Source organism: Alligator sinensis, unplaced genomic scaffold (assembly GCF_000455745.1).
Source record: "Alligator sinensis unplaced genomic scaffold, ASM45574v1 scaffold242_1, whole genome shotgun sequence".
NCBI classification, from domain to species: domain Eukaryota; kingdom Metazoa; phylum Chordata; order Crocodylia; family Alligatoridae; genus Alligator; species Alligator sinensis.
In genome coordinates, this window is record NW_005842320.1 from 589446 (window position 1) to 610732 (window position 21287).

Here is a 21287-nt window from a genome sequence, read left to right on the forward strand (position 1 = left end):
CCCGTGAATACTAAAATTCCTTAGCCATGTGTAGCATAATAATGTTATGTTCTGCATGTTACATTTAATAATGTGAAGGTACAGAGTATTAACTCTCAGGTTTCTTTCTACTTGTTTTACAGTAAGAGCGAAAATATTTCATAGCTGGTTAAAGGAATTTCTGTAGTTGCAGCTATTTGGTTGGATATACTACTAATGGTTCATATATATTTCTTGAAAACGAATGTTTTATAGTAAACAAAGCAGACTGCATTAATATCACTATGAATCCAATAAATAGGTTACAGGTCAAGAATATCTGTAAGTGATAAAGGGCAAAGCTAAATGTCATGGAAATGTTGAAAATGGAAGAAGAATAATAATCTTTATAACATAATGGTAAATAGAATATATAATAAATGTATGAAGAAAGTAACTTTTTTCTAAAACAGGAGAGTTTTGTTTTTAAATGTTCTGATGATTCTGCATACATTTGGTAATCTATTTATACCCGTTTTATAAATTCAAGCTGAATAGGATTCAAGTTCTTGAATGAATATGAAATCAGAAAAGGCATGTCATAATCTATTACCATTAAAAGAAAAGACTATTTATGAAGTACTCTTCTGAGCACTACATATTATTTTATAGAAACTGGATTATTATTTGTAAATGACTTTCTTTTGTTTTTAATCCAGGAGTTAGTTCTGAATGATATCAGTAGTATTAACATCTGGCATGCTCTTTTAGATGCGTTTTCCTTAGGGACCTCTGTTGTTACAAACTCTCTGTAAAATTGAATTTAGAAATAAAGAACAGAATTTAGTCAATAGCTGTTCTCTTCTTACCACTATTTCTGGACCACAGTGAGCTGATGCTTTGTCATGTCACATGGAACATGTATCAAACTTTCATGTTCAAGGTCCAGCAAGAGTAACTGATTCAGAAGCACAATGGAAAAATCCAGTTTGCTTTAGAATTCTTTGAAATTTGACACCTGGAATAATACTTTAGAGAAGCGAACAAAAATAAGTGAAGGCAAACTCTACAGTGACTTAGTGTTAAAATATAAGAAACAGCCTGTAACTCATCATTGTTTTCAAACCTAAATTTATCAATTGACTAATGTTTGAATATCTATGGAATGAGAGAGAATAGAAATACACATGCTAAATGTTATTGTATTAGACAGAATAAAGTACTAGAGCAGTGGTGTTTAAATACTTCAGCCCCATGGGCCGGATGAGTAGCACTAGGTCTGTCTTCAGGCCAGATCCTGTGCACAAGGTTGATCCTCAGGCCTGTTTCAGCATGTGTTGGCACCAAGGGGTGGTTCTGCACATGTTATCTGGCACACCAGCTTGGAGCCAGCTGCCACGTGACCTCGTATTCTGTCCCAATCCTGTGCGCCAGATCCAGCCATGGAGTGACCATGCACTGGCATAATCTGGCAAACAGGGTTGTGTCATGAAGACTTCAGTTCTCTTTATGGGTTCAGAAGTGTGATGGTGGGAGAGCAGAGGCAGCATTAATTGCCATGGCTCTGGGAACAACTAATGTTGCTACCACTCCTCCACTGCCCAATTTCTAGACCCATGAGGAGGCCCATGGGCTAGACTACACAGATCTACCAGTTGGTTCATGTGTTTCCATGGGCCAAAGATTGATCACCTAATGCCACCATTCTTCCTGAAGTGGAATTTTCTGATGATCTCTGGGGCAGTGCTACTTTGAGCAATATCTAACGGATATGAGTTAGCCATTAGTTTTACATTTCTGAAAAACAGAAGTATATGATGCTATGTACTATACAGCAAGTGTTTCTGTTGTCAGGATGATGATGACAAAAATGATAATACTGAGATTTCTATGTAGAACGTTTGGTATGCACTTCTGGAGGGAAAAAATTAAAAAAAATCCAAGAATGAATGAATATACTAACAAAACAATATTGTCAGTAGTAGTTTTAATAGGTCTTACGCTGGCTCAAACGTCAGTTTTCATAGCTAAATGAATTGGAGACATGCCAGTGTATACATTTCATCAACATATCTCTCCCTCCTTCCTAAAGCCAACTCTTTTTATGTATTTTGCATAAAACGCATATAACAATGAGCTCAACTAACCCCCCCCCCCCAAATCTTTTAAGGTAATTAAGATTTTGTTTTAGTTCTTTTCTCTCTTATTAAATAATTTATGGTGGAGATGAAGTGGTTTCACTAGTAGGAAAAATTAATGTGAGGTTCAGATGTTTAATTGCATTTTGTAATTTCTGTAAAATAATATTTTGTTTAATTATAGTAAGTAAACATTAAGGTACCTGGCAGTAATAAATGCCAAGGCAGTTTCCAAAGCTAAATATGATACATTCCTTATTCTAAAGTGCTTACTATCTAAATAAACAAGACAAAACAAATACATTTCACTGACATGGTACAACAGAGTATATACATTGCAAATGAAAAAAGAAGCTTACTGTTCCTAATTTTTGAGTAAAGTGTTCCTTTATACTGGTAGCCATCACATGGTGGCTGTAGGCTAGTACCTGAATGCAGCAGAAAATACCACGCAGTTCAGGAAGAAAGAAGCAGTGTTCCGTAGTTGAATTTTTGCTACCTCTGTGTTAAGTTTTATTCAAATCATTGTTTTGTTTAGCATGTGCTCCTGATCAGTGGCTGGTTGTGCTCAGATTAGTTTTCATTGCTTCAAGCTGACTGAATTTCCCTTTGAAATAAGGGTATTGGAGCTTTAACCTTGACACTGTGGTAATGTAGAAATCCTGCTGTAAAGTCACTGAGCTGGTGCTAGAAAGCGAGGAGCACCTGTGAGCACAGACTGTTGGACTGAATTCTGAGCCCCTAGAGTGTTGAGGCTGCAGCTGCTGGGTTGAGAAGCAGTTGGAAGCGCTTCATCGCTCCCTCTTGTGAAGTCCCTGGAGACCCACTGAAGGGTTTTAACTTTCTTTGGATGTATAATTTTTGTTGATTAACAGGAGTTCTGGGAAGGAGCCCTTTTGTAAAACTGATGACAGGGAGGAGCTGCCTGGGGCAGAGGCTGTCAAATGATCTCCTTTGTGATGATGATAGTGCAAATATTACCAGGGAACCAAAATCCCGTCTCTCTCCTAATCCCCTGGGGCAGTAGTCCTCAAACATAAAGCTGCACAGTTGATATTCCCAGAGGTGAACTTTTATGGGTCCCATCTTCTTTTTTACCATTTCAAATTACACGATGACTACAGAAAATACAGATGTATGAAATCATTACTTTGAACAGAAACACCAGAAAATATTTCCTAATTTTTGAAGAACAAAACTAATCTCTGCTAATTGTCAAAATACTCAAAAAGGCTCCTCTCCACAGATGTGTAAATGATTAATGTTGCCTTGGTTGATAGTGTATTGGGCCTGACAAGTTTTGGGTTTTTTCTAAAGATTTGATTATATTTGCCTTACAGATGAGAATGTCAAACTTGAAACCCGAATAATAAAAATCTTTTTTTCTCCAAAACATCACAGGATGTTGGTATGATGAACTCTGCCACAAATGTTTTTTTCAGAGAGCTTTGAAGAAAATAACTAATTACTTTTTTATCTTTTATTTGTGTGTGTGTGTGTGTGTGTGTGTGTGTATTTTATATATATATATAAAATACACACACACACACTTTATTAAAAAATTAGGAACAGTAAGCTTCTTTCTTCATTTGCAATGTGTATACTCTGTTGTACCATATTTTATTTATTTATTTATATTTATAATCAGTCTGATTCTATTTATACATGTATATATGTGTGTGTATGTGTATCTGTATAAATAGAATTTATGGATAGATAGAAACATTTAATAATATATATTTGTTTTCAAGTCTACTAACTGTTTTCCTGTCTTAGCCAATTGAATGTATCAGTTTAAAATTTAATTAAGATTAAATCCTGTTATGTTCCTTAAATTAAAAAATAGAAGGCTGGCAAGTAATACACTTCAAAGAATGTGCATCAATACTTATGTCCTTTTTTGTGAGAGATGCATACTGAAGTTTTATTTCAGATATTATATAGTACTTAGTGAACTGTGGTAACTAAGAGAGGCCTTTTCTCTCTCTTTCACAAGAACAATCTCACGTACTTATAAAGAATATATTTCAAGTAAAGAGTGGTATCATAAATACCTAATACAATAACTTCCTTTATTTTTGCTTATACATAAGAGAGAGTGGGTTTATCTGGGAACTATGTAGAAATCTGTATTTAAAAGGCTGTGCTTTGCACATTGCTGGCACAGATCTTACAGAATTGGTAGCACATCTAAAATTCCTGCAACTGCAAAACTAATTAGTGAAATTAAGTTGAAAATGCTGTAAACAAGTGAAGTTATTATTCATTCTGTACTGCACTACAAATGTGGGAGGACATGTTAAATGATAAATTAGGCATGAACTGCTTTAATCTGTAAGCTGAACATGTTAGCAAACGGCCTGCATTTGTAATTAGTATTTACGGCCACAGGAGAGTGCCTCTTTTAAAACAGTGACAGGAAATTGATCAGTTTAGGTTGTCATAGCAACCAGAAGACCTCCATTTCTTTTGCTGGCTTTCGTTTATTATGCCATCCCCATGTTTAGAAATATATTTATGAACTGTAAAGATAAACTACTCAATAATGCAAAAGAGGCTGGGATGTTTAAATGCCAAACTGACGGGGTCCAAGTGAATGCCTGACTACCCGATAACAAGCTTAAGTGTTCTATGGTTGTCATGACATTTCTTTTACAAAGCAAATGATGTCTGGAGAAAAAATCTTAAAATTAGCCGAAAATGCAAATCTCTTTATGAGGCTGTCACTTTCATAATAACAGACAATAATTGATGATTTATGAGATGCCACCATAGCAACCAACTCCTTCGGCACCCCTGGTTACTTTTATACAATGGGCTGGTAGGCTCCTGTGAAAAAGTTTTCTAACACAACGCTCAAAGAGATCTCCCAGTGTCTTAATTCATTAGATCATATTTAAGGAGAGTAAAAAATGTTGCAGAGAGGTTCAAAACCATGCTGCAAATCAAAAGGTTGTAATGTCTTTATGTAAAAGCCATGTAAAACTGGCAAATATAGTCTGTGGCAGAAAAAAGATTATGTTTTCAGTCAGAGCCTTAAATTTATAATTCTTCCCTTTCAAGTTGGAGTGTAAGCTATGATGTTGCTTAAAACTGTGTTGCATAGTTGCCTTTTGTGAGCATGGTTCTTTTAGCATTTTCATGTAAAAACTGTCTATTGGGTATCTGAATTAAATCCTTTTCTTCCACTTTCTAGAATGTAAATATCAATTTTAAGAGAATGTTTTATATGTTAAAAGACTTTTCAGCATTCATTTGAATTGCTTTTTAATGTATGCCTTTATGACGTCTCCTAAACATATTATATCTCTTTGCATTTGCTGTATGTTCTTTCTTACAAGAAATTAATACATCTTTTATAAATATGAAGTATATTTTTGTTATTTGGCTAACATCTCAGTACCATATGTGTGGTATAGATTTTAATATTGGCAATATGGTACATCTGCTATCTTCATTTTATTATTGCTTCATTACAGACCAAACACTTGCTCATATTTTGTCTCTCAGAACCACAGCTCAACATAATTAAAAACTTTGGGAAATAATATGACAATAATGAAAAGTGTTTAAAGAGGCTTATTAATGACATTAACAGAAATAATTAATAGATTTGTTGCTTCAAAGGAGGTAACAATAACTTTATTTTATGAAACCTGGACCATTTCCACTTGAATTGAACGATGCATTGTTCTGAGTGATGCAGATTGGAATGCTGCCAAAGTTTGATTTCAATCCAGATCTAATCTCTGATTGATAGTTTATGCGGAGTTAGGATCTGAATTCCTGATTCTGGCCGAAATATAACTTTAATGAGAATGGATTAAGCTTGTGCTTTTTTAAATGTCAAAGGGCCAGATTTTGCATACCACAGTAAGGGATTGCAGGACACAGGAAGGCTAACACCAGTATCCCCACATCTTTCCCCTTTCCTCACTTCCAAACTCAGTCTCTGAATTTGGAGCCTGCTAACTCTAACATTATTTAAGGTAAGAAAAAGTGTCATTAGTAAACTTGTGTATGATGTGTGGACAAGTGCTTTTCCTCGCTATTAAGTGAAGATTCAGATTGTGTCCTGTTCTTCACCTCTCCTACTCCTCAAACTTTACACAACAGGTGAGGGTGTAGAAACAGCAAATCTACTGCATCAGAAATAACAGTTTTAGAATAATAAAGTCAACGTTGACCACATCCTAAGCTCCTTACTCAGATAATACCCCCCACAAATTTAATAGAAGTTTTGCCTAAGTTAAAAGTTCAGGGTCTGGTCCTATGAAAGGAAGGGAGTTATTAAATTAGATTTACTCTTTGATAGTTAAATGGTTGGAAGAGTCAGTTCCAAGTTCTGATTTGTTGATCATCTTGGTGGGTTGTAGTGAAATAAAAGTGTACAGTTGCAAAGGGATATAACTAGGAATTCTGATTTTCTTTTCTAATTCTTATGTATCTTTTGGTGCTCAATTATTGGCTCCTTTAGTGCCAAGTAATGTCCTAGACCTGCTCCCCCCCCTCCGTTCTTATAGGCTTTGAATGATTTCTACATACACATGAGAAAAAATTGTGGTTTCATTAACAACTAAAATACACACAAGTTTACAACCAGAAAAACATTCTGTATATGATAAATTTAATGTTTGGTATTCTACACTGTGTTATTACCTCCCAAAACCATTGCTTATTAGGGTTGGGCTATTTGCAACAAAAAGAAAACTAAAGGGAGCATGAACAGGAAATTATATAAGCTATAATTTACCTTGGGCAGTGTGAAAAGGAGACAAATTCTATTGCAAATCACTGTAAAGGAACTCCCGGCCCCTTCTTGTTTCATCACTGTGTTTGCTTGATTACTTGTTGTTTCGGTATTTTTTTTTTTATTTTGGTGACTATTGGTGATGTATTAATCTGAAAATTGGACTTTCCTTACATAAAATGCATGTTTTGTTAATTGAAATTTTACATGCAAGTGTGGAAATTGCAGTAAAAAACATACTTGTCATATAGTTGACCTGAAGTCCATTTGAAGTTGATAAATACCAGCTGTACAAACAGAGAATGAAACAAAAAGCAACTCAAAACTTGCTCTGAAGTAAACAGGTGAACAGTATGTAAGACAAAGCAGTTCCCCAAAGGCATTCTTAGTACATGGTCATTATTTAACTCCTGACTGAAAATAAACAATGCTGACAGTGTGTGTGTTGGGGGGTTATGATATATGAATAGTGTCAGTACTGTAGGCTGATAACCTATAGCTTGACATCCTTATCTATAAACTTTGACAGATACATCAGTTTGTTATTGTCACTTTATTAAGTTGCTTCTTTGATAGCAAAAGATAATCTTTCCAATGTCTAGTGTAGCTAATACTTTACTAGCTGAAGCATTTGGAAAAGTGTCAATGAATTTTGTTTTTCCCCCAAAGGAAAATTCTTTACACTTGGTTGCATATTGAGCACAATATTTTACAATATGGGATGGAGTTGTTTGCATATCAACAGCAGACAATAAACTGTTTTGTCACATTAAATTATTTATGCCAAAGAAATCATGACAGCTTCTTTAAAAAGGAGTACGTTGCTAGAAAATGTAGTTGTGGTTGTTCAAACTGAATACTTTTGCTTCAGAAATTAATATTTTGGTCTTGTGACTTTAAATTGGAAAATAACAGCTGTTCCTAGTTGGATCTGATGACTTTGTCTTCTGGTGGTTTACAACAGAGCTGTAATAAAGATTTAACAAGCTTTATCACAGGAAAAAATAAGCCCCTTTCTATCCCACAGCCCTCTAAATGTAAGACTGGTGTTTGGGTGGCAGAAAAGGTGAACAAGAGGACAAAATTTAAGTTGAAATTATGTTGCACAGTTGGTATATTTTTGCTTTGTTGAATTTCTCTTGGTCAAATGTTTTTAAAGGACTTAATGCACATTATGCTTCTTACTGGGTGTTATGTTTTCATATCTGTAAATGCTTCTCTGTATCTGAAATTTTAGAGTTTTGCCCAGGTCTGAAATTGTATCTAGTATTGTGTCTCGGCATTATGTTCATGCAGCGTGAATTTAGGCGTCTTTTTCTTTTTTAGATTTTTCTTCAGTCGATTATATATCTGTCTGTATGCTCTTATGAAGGATTTAGGCTTGGATCATGCAAAAGCTCATGTGTATGCTTAGTTTTATAAGCATAAATAGCCTAAGGTCTGCCTTGGCATGAGAACTAGCTATTCAACAACTTTTATTCTTTGTAGGATGTCCCTCCACTTTCTTTGTCTTTCAGAAGCTTTTTTTTCATATCGACCCACTACCTATCCAAAAATATTACACATAAAAAGTTGTATTAAAAATATTTTACTAGAATAGTATTAAAGTTGAAGTCAAGTAATCAGAAGTTACAGATATTAGAATTTAGGTTGCGTGCAGAAGCGTAATTTGTGTATATGTATTATGAGACCATCTTTAACTACACTATCACATTTATTCCACAGAACCCTTGTGCCATTCAGTGTACAGGATGGCTGACGCTCACTTAATGAGCATCTATACAGTGTTTGGTTTGCTGCTTGTTCAGTGTGTGCTTCTATGCCCCATTTAGTGCACTATATTCAAGTCCTGCTTTGAAGACAGAATTATTCATGTATTATGTGGATTTTTTTTATAGCTTTCCTTACTATCTTATCTAGATGACATAAAAATATTAATGAATTTATTTTCACAACAATACTGTGATGAAGGGGTACTACTATTTCCTTTTTTAAAGATGGAAAATTGAAGAATGTAGAGATTAAGTTCAAAAGAATGTACAAAATTTGGTTGCCTTTTTCACTAGCACCAAGTTTGGTTGCTTTTATTTTTAACTAGAGAAAAGGCTTTGATAACAGTTTTACTATGTGTTCCATGACTAGACAGAACCCTAGACATTCAGAGTGTGTGTGTGTGTGTAAAATATGTATAAAGTATGGAGTAACTGTGGTTTTGAAGACAAATTTATCCTCCATATAGGGAATACAACATTGTTAATTATGTATTGTTTAATGTAAAAATAATTTAACTTTTAAATACAGGCTCTCCATAACTTAACACACATGCCACTGGTGAAGAGACACTTCTATCTGTAACTGTTGTAGTGAAACATTGTATTTTGAAGACTAACTTTTAGGGGTGTGTGAAGCGGGCCCTATTTGATTCAGATTCAGCCCAAATCAGGGACAGTGATTCAATTAGTTGATTTGGATCACTGTCCCTGATTCGATTTGGCCGAATCTGAATCTGAAGATTCGATGCTGATTCAGAGAATCAGCGATTTGGCCATAGACACAGCTTTTCTACATACCTTGAGGTACCAGCGCAGCTCGTGAATGCTGTGATGCTGGGGTGCATGGAGTGTCCCACAGGAGCTTGGGGGGAGGGCCCTCCATGTGCTCAGCAATGAATCCGGGTACATCGGGGAGCATGCAGGGGCTCCCCTGGCTCAGTGATTGGCCACAGGGAGATCTCAGGTGACCCCCAGATCCAGAAGGCACCAGTCACTGAGCCGGGAAGGACGCGGGGGTGGGGGGGGCGGGGGGCTGGTGTATGCTCCCCAGTGGCCCCAGAAGTGGACTGGAAGTGCTTCTGGTTCACTTCCGAGTCTTCTGCCAAGTGCGCTGGGGAGCACCCTGCACTCCTGTGGGATGTTCCATGTGCTCCAGCATTCACGAACCACCTGCTACCTAGAGGTATGTAGAAAAAACGTGTAAAGCCATGTTTGTCTGAATTGCCTAATCTTTCCGAATCTTCTGAATGTATTTGGAGAGATTAAAGGGTCTCTGATTTGATTCAGATTTGGAGATTCAGCCACCAAATTGGGCCGAATCTCTGCCAAATTGAATCAGGGACCAAAGCTTTGCACAGACTTACTAAGTTTTAGCGTTTTCTGGTTCATTGGTCTCAGGTTATGATTCTCAGTTTTGGTGCAAGAGGTCTGAGGTTCAAATCCCAGATAAGCCCTTTTTAGCATCTTGACGCCGATCTTGCTGGGTCATCTGATCCCAGCAGTCTTGCCTGCCCAAGTGCAGGGGGGCCTTCCAGCCCCTGACATTGATGAATCTATGAAAAATAGAATATCACCCAAATTTTGATAGCTGCAGAAGATGATATGAAGCAAAATAAAAATGATTCCAACAGTAAGGAATTAGGATTACTTAGTAGCCAAATAATCTATTGTAATTAGTATAGCATGTTACATATTTGTCCGCAATAACTGTGGCTTGTGTATGTATCAAATGCTGTATGTGCTCCCTTGAATCTGTATTGCAGACATGCTGCCATACAATTTTTGGAATATCCTTGTTGGTCTTTTACCACTATATTACACTGTCAGCTGAACAACAACAGCAGCAGTTGTTTCTTGATCAGCATTATATGCTTTCATTTTGGACCTTGAAAAAGCTGTGTAAAACTTCTGGATTTGCTTCATTGAAAAGATGCTGCCAAATGAAAAACCCAGTGAACATTTTAGTATTTCTTTAAAGAAGACACCATTTAGTTTGGATTTTTTACAGTCATTTTGTACAATTTTAATTGCTTCAAGGTGAATAATTCTCTCTTGGTGGCATGTGACTAAGGCTGCAAACACATATTCAAATGATCTGGGAGAATTCTCCCAGGTTTGTTTTTCTAGAAAAACTTACCCAGAGATGCCTGAAAAGGCATTCAAATGATGAGCCACTGAAGAGCAGAGAGCTTACAGTGTTGATACTAAGCAGTCAGGGGACCTCTGTGCACACATCTCAGCTGTGCAGGCTTCTTTAGTCTTCCCAGAGCAGTACACAAAGCAGCTCTTATGGGCTGACCTAGTCTGCTCAAGTCAGCCTGCGTCTCCCTGTAGCACAATTTGAGGATTGTGGAAGGGCCGTGTTTTTCCCTGTGCTTGGCTGGAGCAGCAAAGTCCAGCAAGTGACACGCCTTTTCCTTGGTGGGGGAGAGGTCGGGGAGGGGGGACAGAAGAAGAGAGCAAAGCACCCTGGGATGCTGGTGGACTGGAGTGCCTTCTCTCAGAAGAGAACATGTAAAAAAATTTGCTCTCCCAGGAGACCCTCTCATTGGGGTGATTTGACACTCGTTGTTCCCAGATTATTTTTCTTTTGGAGTGGCCATTTTTGCTTTGTGAGAGAAATTCTGAACATCTGTACATTCATGTTTTCTCCGTGGAGAGTAGCAACTCTCCCAGGAGAAACTGTACATCTGCACATGCCTTAAAACTGCACCATTGAAAAGTGACATTTCCTTTGACATCATTTTAAAAGTTCAGGTGATGGCCCTTCTCATCAAATTTCACTAGTTTCACACACACTCGTGATTTCTTTCACAACATCAGCTGGAATATAATTATCAGGTAGCTGCATTTGGCTTCACTCAAAGCTGTTTTTAACTTGATAGCAATTCCAGTAGTTCACTTGAATCTGTATGCTTTATATTTTGTGACTGACTGTTTGCAGCAAACCTGGTGTTTACAAGTAGACTATGGGGAACCTGCCCAGGTATGTTTCATTCAGTTACAGCTAAGGAGAGTATAGTGAGTTTTGCCTGTTGGGAAAAAAAAATTGATTCATTTTCTCAAGATTTGTAAGGGTGTTCTGTGACACTGTCCTTCTGGTGTCCAATTAGCATTCATAACCTATAACCAATTAGCATTCATAGTTTCTGGTACTATAAGACATTTAATTATTTTATTTTACTCACAGGATACCTACCTTGCATACACCAAAGAAGCTCTAGCTCCTAAATTTTGTTTTTCAGTACATTATACAAAACCTTTTAAAATTATTGCAAATAGATATCTATATTGTCATGAAAAATATATTGTATATGGATTTATGGCACTCTTTCACCGCCTGGTTTTTTTAACAGGAATATTTCCTTGATCAGTGAAGATTCTTTTAAATTAATCTCTTTTCTCTGAACCAGGGGGATTGCTGTTTGAGTGGCTAATGAGCACAAATAGGTCTGATCAGTGTAACCTAAGAGCCACTGATAGGAGAAGCAAGGATTACTTACTAGTAAGCACACAGAAAAGGCTGTGGTGCTTGCCTGGTAAAAAGTAAATTATCTTCAGCTGAGGCCTTGTTGCACGTTACACGGTAAGCTGCTCAAATGTTGATTGTTGTTAATGCTAGTATGAGCTTGGGGCAGTAACACTTCCAGGCCAACAAGAGCCTGATAGTCTGAAAGGTAAGACTCTCCCCCACTTCCCGCTTACCCCTGGCCCCTTTCCCACTTACTTGTGGCTGCCAGCACTGTCTGCCCTGTGGGAGCAGGCAGGGAGGGATGATTCTGCCTTCCTGGCCACTGCTGCCTTGCTGCTGCTCTTTTCTGGGCTGAGCCTGACCCGGAGGGGAATAGTGGCAGTGAGGCAGGCAGGTTACCCCTTCCCTGCCTGCTCCCCTGGGACAGGCAGACTGGGCAACCACCAGTAATCGGGGCGGAAGTGTGGGGGTGCAATGAGTGGGGATATGGGGTGATGGGGAAGGTGTAGGTAGGGTGTTCACATGAATTTGTAGCCTAGAGTGGCTATAAGCTAGTATAATATGAGCTGGGTAACACAGATAAGAAAGAAACCTAGGCTGGAGTGGTGTAACTTTAAGTTGCCTAAAGAGTGCGTAAAACTAGTTTCAGGTGTTAATGTGTGGACAATCAGGAGGTTAAGAGCTCCAAGAGCTACCCAGAATTAGTGTAACAGACCCTTCCTGAACTCAGAACAAGGGTTAAAATGCTTTTATTAGAAGCCTCATTATACATGAAATAGAGGATAAACCTGGGAGTGAGAATTGCTAAAAGAGAAATGGTGCTTACTAAAATGCTTCAGTGCTATTAAAAGGATTAGGGTGAAGAGCAAGAGGAAGCTATCTGTCTACATTTGCATTTTCACCTTCCATCCACAAGTGTATGTGCATGTGCCATGCATCTGAGATTGGAATAAACTGTTTTTTAGTCTAAGAACTTGCTGCTAAAAAGAACGTAGTACACCTATTGTGCCCAGTAAACAGACGTCAAGATCAGACATGAGCAATCCTTTCAAAATGCAGTTTCTCACTGAGTATTTATGATGTTGTAATTTGTCACTCGTGTGGGTATTAATACCTATACACAGAAAGGATTAGAGGGCACAAATAAACCAAAAAAATTTTTTTCAATTGTGTGGATGGTATACATTTTAAATTGAATATAAAAGATCTCTCTGAAGTAACTGAAGCTTCTTAAACAGGGGGAAGTATGCAGCGTGTGTTTCTATATCTCAGATTTTCACCAGTAACAACATTTAGCAAGTGATTAACATATTTTGTTTTCAGTCACCATCATTAGATGCTAGAAGGGGAAAAGTGGATCCTACTGTAGGTGGGCATGCATCAGATAAGTCTTTGGCATGGCAGTGTCTCTCATAGACACCTGGATCCTAATATCCCTGCTGCCTCCCCTCCTCTCCATCTCCCACCTTTGCTTTCATGTGAAGGGATAAAGTTCTGAATGGCCAGACTTGTCTTAGTGTCTGCTTACAGGTAGAGGCAGCTATGTTTTCACTTTAAAAGCTTAACATCATGCACACTTTTTTTCAACAAAAAAACCACAAAAAAAATTTGTTCTGCTGCTTCTTTGAATTGGACATTTCTTTTTCTTAGGAAACATAAAGAAAGTTGAGGGTTTTTGTGTCATTTTCCATGCCTGGTGGCAGATTCAAGATTCTCATGCTTGAAACCCCACTCTAGCATAGCTAGAATTGGGCAAGTGGGGCACCAGCTTAGAAAGGGTATATGATTAGTGGCAGTGGCTGCTGTCTGCTGAATGACTGCCAGCCCATCCACTGCTACCAGCACTGTTACTCAGGATGCAAAAACTGCTTGTTACACCCACGGCCCTACCTATTCTGCGACAACTGTGTTGTCCGTAAGATGGATATAGTCAATGCTTATTCTACTTGGAAGAGAACTATCTCCCAGACAAGTGCTAATTGTGCCACTTCTTTTTCTCAAGTACGTGCAAGTCCAGGGTTACTTAGCTCAAGCTGCAACTGCTAACAGTCCATGGGTATCACTTATGACCCAGCAGAACTTGAAGTGAAGGAATAATAATTGGCCAGCTCTCCTTTGAGCAGACAGCATGTTTTTAGAATCTGGAGGAAAGAAGCCATCAAAAAAAGCCCTGATATATAGTGTCTATGCAGTGAACAGCAAAGGGTTACACTAAGAGCCAGATGGAGCATTAGCAGATTTCCCAAGCTGTTCAGGCTCATTCCATAAAGAGAGCTCTAAATGTTGCTACTTTAAAGACAAACTCTAAAGTCTCCTTGGTTCCCAAGACTGGAGATACACATCAGACAGCTGAGGAGGCATGTGAGAAGAGGATCTCAATATCAACTCCAGTATTGTGTTACAGACCTTTGCTAACATCCCAAGGGAGGAACTAGCCTTGTCTCTAGAGACATTTCCTCAACTGAAACAATGGTTGGCACTAGTACCTTTTAGCCCTAGGCTTAGCACACCAAAGCATACTTTGTCACCCTCACCAAGACACTAATTTTCACTTCTGTTAAGTAGAGCTCCCGGTTTCTTACCTTACACCTCATGGGAATGGAATTAATCCACCCAGCTAGACTTTTTGATGCATGGGATAGGAGATATGCTCTGGAACATACGCAGTGATGGTCCCCAATAAGCACAAAGTTGCATGTTGTAAGAAAGTTAAGATTGAATAGTCTAATACCACATGACCAAGATGTCATGTGTTTGGAGCTAGTTGATATTAACTTCCTTACAACATACAAGCTTGCAAACTTTGGGGATTATCAGTGTGTATGTTCCAGAGCAGATTTCCCATTCTCTGTATTGTGGAAGGGAAGGTGATCCAACTTCCAGTAACTTTATTAACCAAGCTATCTGTGCCAGAACCAGAACGTTAGGACTCTTAATCCCCATCTAAAGTCATTACTGCCAAATGAAACAGTTAGATAGGACCTTGCACCCTTGGTTCTTGACTTCAGGGAATTTCAGGATTCCCCGTTACAGACCCTATACACTAAAACTAAAGGGATCATAGAAAAGTTTCACAAACTCTTTGGTCTACTGAGTTCAATAGGTGTCCTGGTTCTTCTTCTTCATAGCTATAACATACAGGGCTGCTCATAAATTTCTTGGAACTTATAGTTATCAGGATGCCTGGTTAGAAGATCCATAGCTAACCACAAACAATCATCCTAGAATTTCAACATACTATTGTTGCGGTGACTCTTGGGATATGCCTCTTTGTCATCAGGAAAACATTACATTTTGCAACTTCTGTTCAAGACCCAGACACCTTCCTTCTGCATTTATAATAAAGCCTTATATATGTCTTTCTGGTGATTCCCTGGGTGATTTCAAAAATCAAATGAGATGGCCACTGTCATCCTTTATAGCTGCCTAATGGCTAAGGCACATTTGGATGAGAGACCTGGTAGAGATGTCCATTTAGTCTCCTCTTGATATCCCTAGCTGAACCTAATTTTGCAGGCCCACAGTCAAATACTTTATCCAGATGTGAAGTCCTCACATCTGACAGTGTAGATATTGATTGCTTAAATAATAGAGATGGGGACTATTGTAGGCAAGTATAGGACATCTTGATACAGAGCAAGAAAACTTATTTTGGGGAAAACTTGTTGATTAAAAAAGAAAGATATTCTTGATGTGCCCAAAATAGCCTGTATATAGAAAGGTATAAAACTCCTTGACTGTTTACTTAAAGCAGTCCTGTCTTTCATTCTACTCAGTTAAGGGCACACTGCAAATTTATAAATTTATAATAAATGTATAAACTTGCTTGCTATACCCCTGTAAAATTGAATATGGCCCTTTCTCACCAGATGACATCAAAGTGTCTCAAGCATGTGCCTACATGCATGCCTACTTTTGTGTACCTCATTATTGTCTTTTAAGACTTACAGGGGCTTTCTTTTGAGTCTCTTTCAGAAGTTGATTCATATGTCATGACTTTTCACAGGGATAGGATTGTCACCTTAAGTTCACCCCCAATTTCCCTGTCAGTATTGATTATGCTTTTCTTCTTCCAAAACCCTACTCCATACTGAAAAGGAAGCTTACACATGAGGCAAGTTTTCAGAGTCCTACTTTACTACATCAACAGAAATGATTCAGTCAGACTGGCTTTCCACTTATTACTGGCTATAGATAGCTTTTCTAAAACTTTAACCCTTTCATTACAGTGAATACTGAAATGAATAACAGAATTAAAGTACCTTGATATACAAGTTGTCAGCTTTGTCTCTTCCAGTGGACAATAAGGGTCGCTCACTAGAACCTCAGCTACACACTGTTCTTTTTCTGTTTCATAGTGTTCTTTTGATATTTGAAATCTTTAAAGCAGTGGAGTAGAGTAACCCTTTGACCTTTGTCAAATATTGTGCATTAGGCTTAGATGCCAAGGCAAATGGCAGGTTGAAGGCAACAGTTCTGCAAGCACTTTCAACTAATGCAGGAGAAACATCTCATCTCATCATCCCGCACTCGATTAATTGAGTCTGTACCAATGCACAGTACATTGCTGTCACATGTATTCAATATCCCCTAACTTCAAAATAGCGGCAGGGACAATTTAACTAAAACTCATTCAATGAGCTTTATTTTAGTTAAAGCCCTTCCACTGCCATTTTGAAATGTGGGATGCTGTATACATGAGATGCTTTGGGTGCTTTAATTAAAGTGGCTCCTGAGAGCCACTTTAATTAAAGTATTCTCTCCCCTAGCCCAGAGTACACATAAAGATGCTTTAAGAACATTGAGCAACCTCAATCTTTTTGTTCTATTGGTACCATACTATATATATAGCTACTATACTGCAGCATTCATACTTAGCGCTTTCTTGAAGTACCTTTCATTGAAGATGTACTAGGTACTGTATTTACTCAAGTCCAAGATGAGAATTTTTCCCTATTTAACATGCAGGGAGCCCCTCATTTTGGATTTGAATACAGCTTCATTGGGGGCAGGGGAGAGGCAGACGTTTCCAACTTTAGCCCCTATCTAGGGCAGGGGTTGGAATCATAGCCACAGTTGCCGCCTGTCATCTCAGGCTCTGCCTGTCCCCTCTCCCCCACCATTTATTATCCATCATAGCTTTGACTCCATTCACCCCATGCCAGAGCTGCCACTGCTGCATAGTTGGACTGGGACCAGAGCTACCCTGTGCTCCATACCCTGGGCTGGAATGGGGTCAAGGCCAGGATGGAACCAGCTTTGGAGTGGTGGGAGGACAGGGGCTGCAGGGGAGGGCATAGGTTGCATTGGTGGGGGGCAGAGGCATCAGAGATTGCAGCTACTGCAGAGGGGTCAGGCACTGTGTGGGTTGCTGGCAGAGGGGACAAGTAGGGGGTGGAGGGTAGGTGGCCAGCACCCTGCTGTTGCTGCTTTCCTTGCTGCAGCAGTGTGTGTTTGTGTGTGTGTGTGGGGGGGGGTGTTTGTGGTGTGGGGGGGGGGGGGGGGGGGGGGCGAATTTTAAGACGGTCTCCCATAATTAGATTCTATACACGGAAAATTATAATGTATACATTTTCCATGTATAGAATATGGTTATTGGGAGGTTGTTTTAAATTAAGTCATCCTGGATTTGGCTAAATACAGTATCTTGAACAGTAATAGAGCTGGGTTTAACCAAGAGTCAAAAAGTTGAAGGATACATTAAATTGGTTGTATTATTGTTAAGATCAAGACACTGGACCTGTGTGATATGTCAGGTAAAGATCTAACTTTATAACATCCTGGATGTATCTATTCATTAACGCAGGGGTTTGGGTTGTAGCCGTGTTGGTCTAAGGACATAGGCAGACAAGGTTCCTTGGGTGAATTTGATATCTTTTATTAGACCAACCCAAGCACACACCAACTGCTGAAGCTTCCTTAGCCTGACGAAGGGTTTTTGAAGCCGAAAGCTTGCTTAATAACTATTCTCCAACCATTTGGGTTGGTCTAATAAAAGATATCAAATTCACCCAAGGAACCTTGTCTGTCTATTCATTAATGCACTTTTCATAATGTGCATTAAATTTAGTACCCTCATTGTGAGGTACTAGGAAAAGATGCATTAGCTTATTTTAATGTGCATTAGCAAAAGCATATCTTTTAAAATTCTAATACACTTTAAAATAGGCTAGACATGCCCCCTCCAGTGGAATACTTTTCTAATAACCACAAATTAGGGGTAAATACCTCCAGAATTTTGCCCCAATATTTACATGACTATATTATTGAATTAGGTATTGATATATTAGCTATATTTTCACCCTTTTTTAGTGTTATTTTTAGGAATAATTTAGTTAATGAGGGCACAGACAGGAATATTCATTAAAGAACTGGATTATAAGGAAATGTGATAGAATGTTTGAATAGGCAGTTTCATGTCTTTCTGGACAAACCAGTCTTTCCAGAACTACTTTTTGTAGAGTTAGATTTCTTGAAATAATGAACAGAAACAATATTGAGTCATCTACATATGCACTCACAATCTATAGGCTAGTCATTTACTTTTAGAAACAGTTTCAAATACTGGCTACACTTAATTATATCTTATGTTTCTCATAGATGATTTGCAAATGGAAAGCACGAAAATAACTTTAATAAATTGTTCACTCTGTTTTATCTGGAATCAACTTTCTTTACTTTATTGTCCTGTGGCACATAAGTGAGGTGGCAAACTGTGTAATCATTTTCTGAGACAGTCATATGTACTGAGACAGTTACAGGCACATGAACACACTCATGCTCTTTCTTTCAACCAAATTATAAATTAGCCTCTTTAATAAGGGCTTTCTTTAAATATTCCATGGAGTTTATGCCTTGTCTAATAATCACAAGTACTGTACATGTATTTGTGCTTGAGCATTTTTTCTTTTTGCTAATAGAACACATTTACATGAACAAAAAAATAGGAGCTGTCACATTTTCCCAGAAGCTTATTTTTATGCTATAATTGTGTTACAGAAAATTTACCCTCTGTCTAACCCTTAATCATATTCACATGCACCTACAGTGTATTGCTTACTGTCAGAAGTTAATAATAACAATATTCTTCATTTACATTTTTTTGTGAAATAATTGAAAGAACATAAAAATTGTCAACTTTTGAGGTTATTTGCTTCATTTAGACATTAAACGTAAATGCAGAGGAAGCTCAAAAATTCTCTATAATGTTTTTATTGCTTAAATGATCTAGTTATTTCTTTAGTCTTTATGCAGTCAGATACTGCAGGCATTCACAGGTTTTACCATAACATAACTAAATTTTATATGCATGAATTAGACAGCAGTTAGACCAAAATTCATGTAATGACTTTACGTAATATAGAGAGACGTGGCAAGTATATGACATGATATCCGCTTGATAGATTTCAGAGTTGTGATAAACTAAACTTAGCATGTACTGCCTTGCATTGCACCCCACTTACGCTCTCCTCAGTAGTCCGTCTCTACTAAGACTAGTTGTAACTATCCAAAATGTAAGCAGCTGTTTTGTTTGTTTTGAACAAAACCATTAATTTTGTTTGGCAGAATGGATAATATTTGGTGTAGGTTTTTAGCCTCTGTAGGCTATAAAATATTGGTAATTAAATTCAGGGTAGCATTATACAAAAATGATTTTTAACATTGCTTGGTTAGTGTTAATTTAAAATGTATTGGTCATCATTTTCTTTCTCCTTTTGTCTTGTGGACTAATCTATATTTGTAAACCTAGCCTTATGTGTGGGAAATGAGCAAAATAATTCCAGAAACAATTGTAAAGCTCATTAAATTGTTTGAATTTTTTTTTTTAATATAAATGCATGTATACAATACAGGCTAATGTTGTATGGAATAAAAGTTTTCAGTGGCACACATTTGGGATAAGTTGATTAACTCTCTCCTGGCTTTAGCCCTCACTCCAAACTTATTTTAGCGTAACTTTTTATACCACATTTGTTAATATGTAAATACACACAATATATGTTCTGCATATACACACATGCATGTGCATATGCATATGTACACACATATACACACATACAGTGGGTGTGTCAACTCGAGATGCTTTGAGCACAGTAGAATAATTCAACTGCACATTAGCGTGGTGGGTAAAACCCGTGCTGATGTGCTAATGCACAGTAGATTTAGTCTACTGCTCAGTAATGTCACGAGAAAACTGCACTAATATGCAGTAATGTCGATTACAGTGCATTAAGATAGTACCTGTCATTACTGGTACTAAACTTAATGTGTCATAATTATAGCACATTAATAAACATGTAGATGTGCCCAATATGTATCTTTGTTCATGGGTATGTGGTCTTCTTTGTTTGTCTACACATATGTGAATCTTACATTATATATAAACTTCTTTGTATAGTAGATCAACCTATGTTCCCTGTATGAAAGAAGGAATTGAGAGAATTTTTTAAATTAATGAAATAATTGAAAAATAATTATACAAAAAGGTGAAATAAGAATATCAATCATTCTCCTGTTGAAGTAGCAGGAAAGGCAACTGAATCTGTTAATATTGTTATAGTTAATTTTTATGAATATTTTTCTTCTTCAGTATCACCTATTATAAATCTACATCAGATTGAGGAAGGTTTTTTGATTAGTCAGTGAATAAGTACACACTCAGCATCAGCCAGATAGCGATCTAAGTTTCAGAGTCCTTAGAAGCAGTTTATAAAAGTGAAAAGGAGGAGTAGGTACAAGGTAGGTATCAAAAATCTAAAGCTGTAAGATACTTAGGCACAGCATTACTTTTTCTTATCTTGTATTAGGTTATACCATAGTATTTAATTATTTTTAACAGGTTGTAGATAAGAATATCACACCTTTTAAATCTATTTGGATGTTTTGCTTCTTTCTCAGACAGTTCAGTATTACAGGCACCCTGTCACCCATTATTCATACCAAGCAAGAGCCTGCATCCTAGCCACATAACTAGGTGGGCTAAAAGTCTCCTGAGGTCTTTCTTGCCCCAATATTATTTATATAATTTATATAATATTTATATATATTTATATAATATTATAGAATATTTATCATAATATTTCCTCCCTAAATTCTTACTCCTTTGTTTTGACTTTTGAGCTGTTTTTGTCATCACTGTCACTAGATATATGTTGAATACCTGACATAGAAGCTTTACATAATAAATGTTTGCCTGT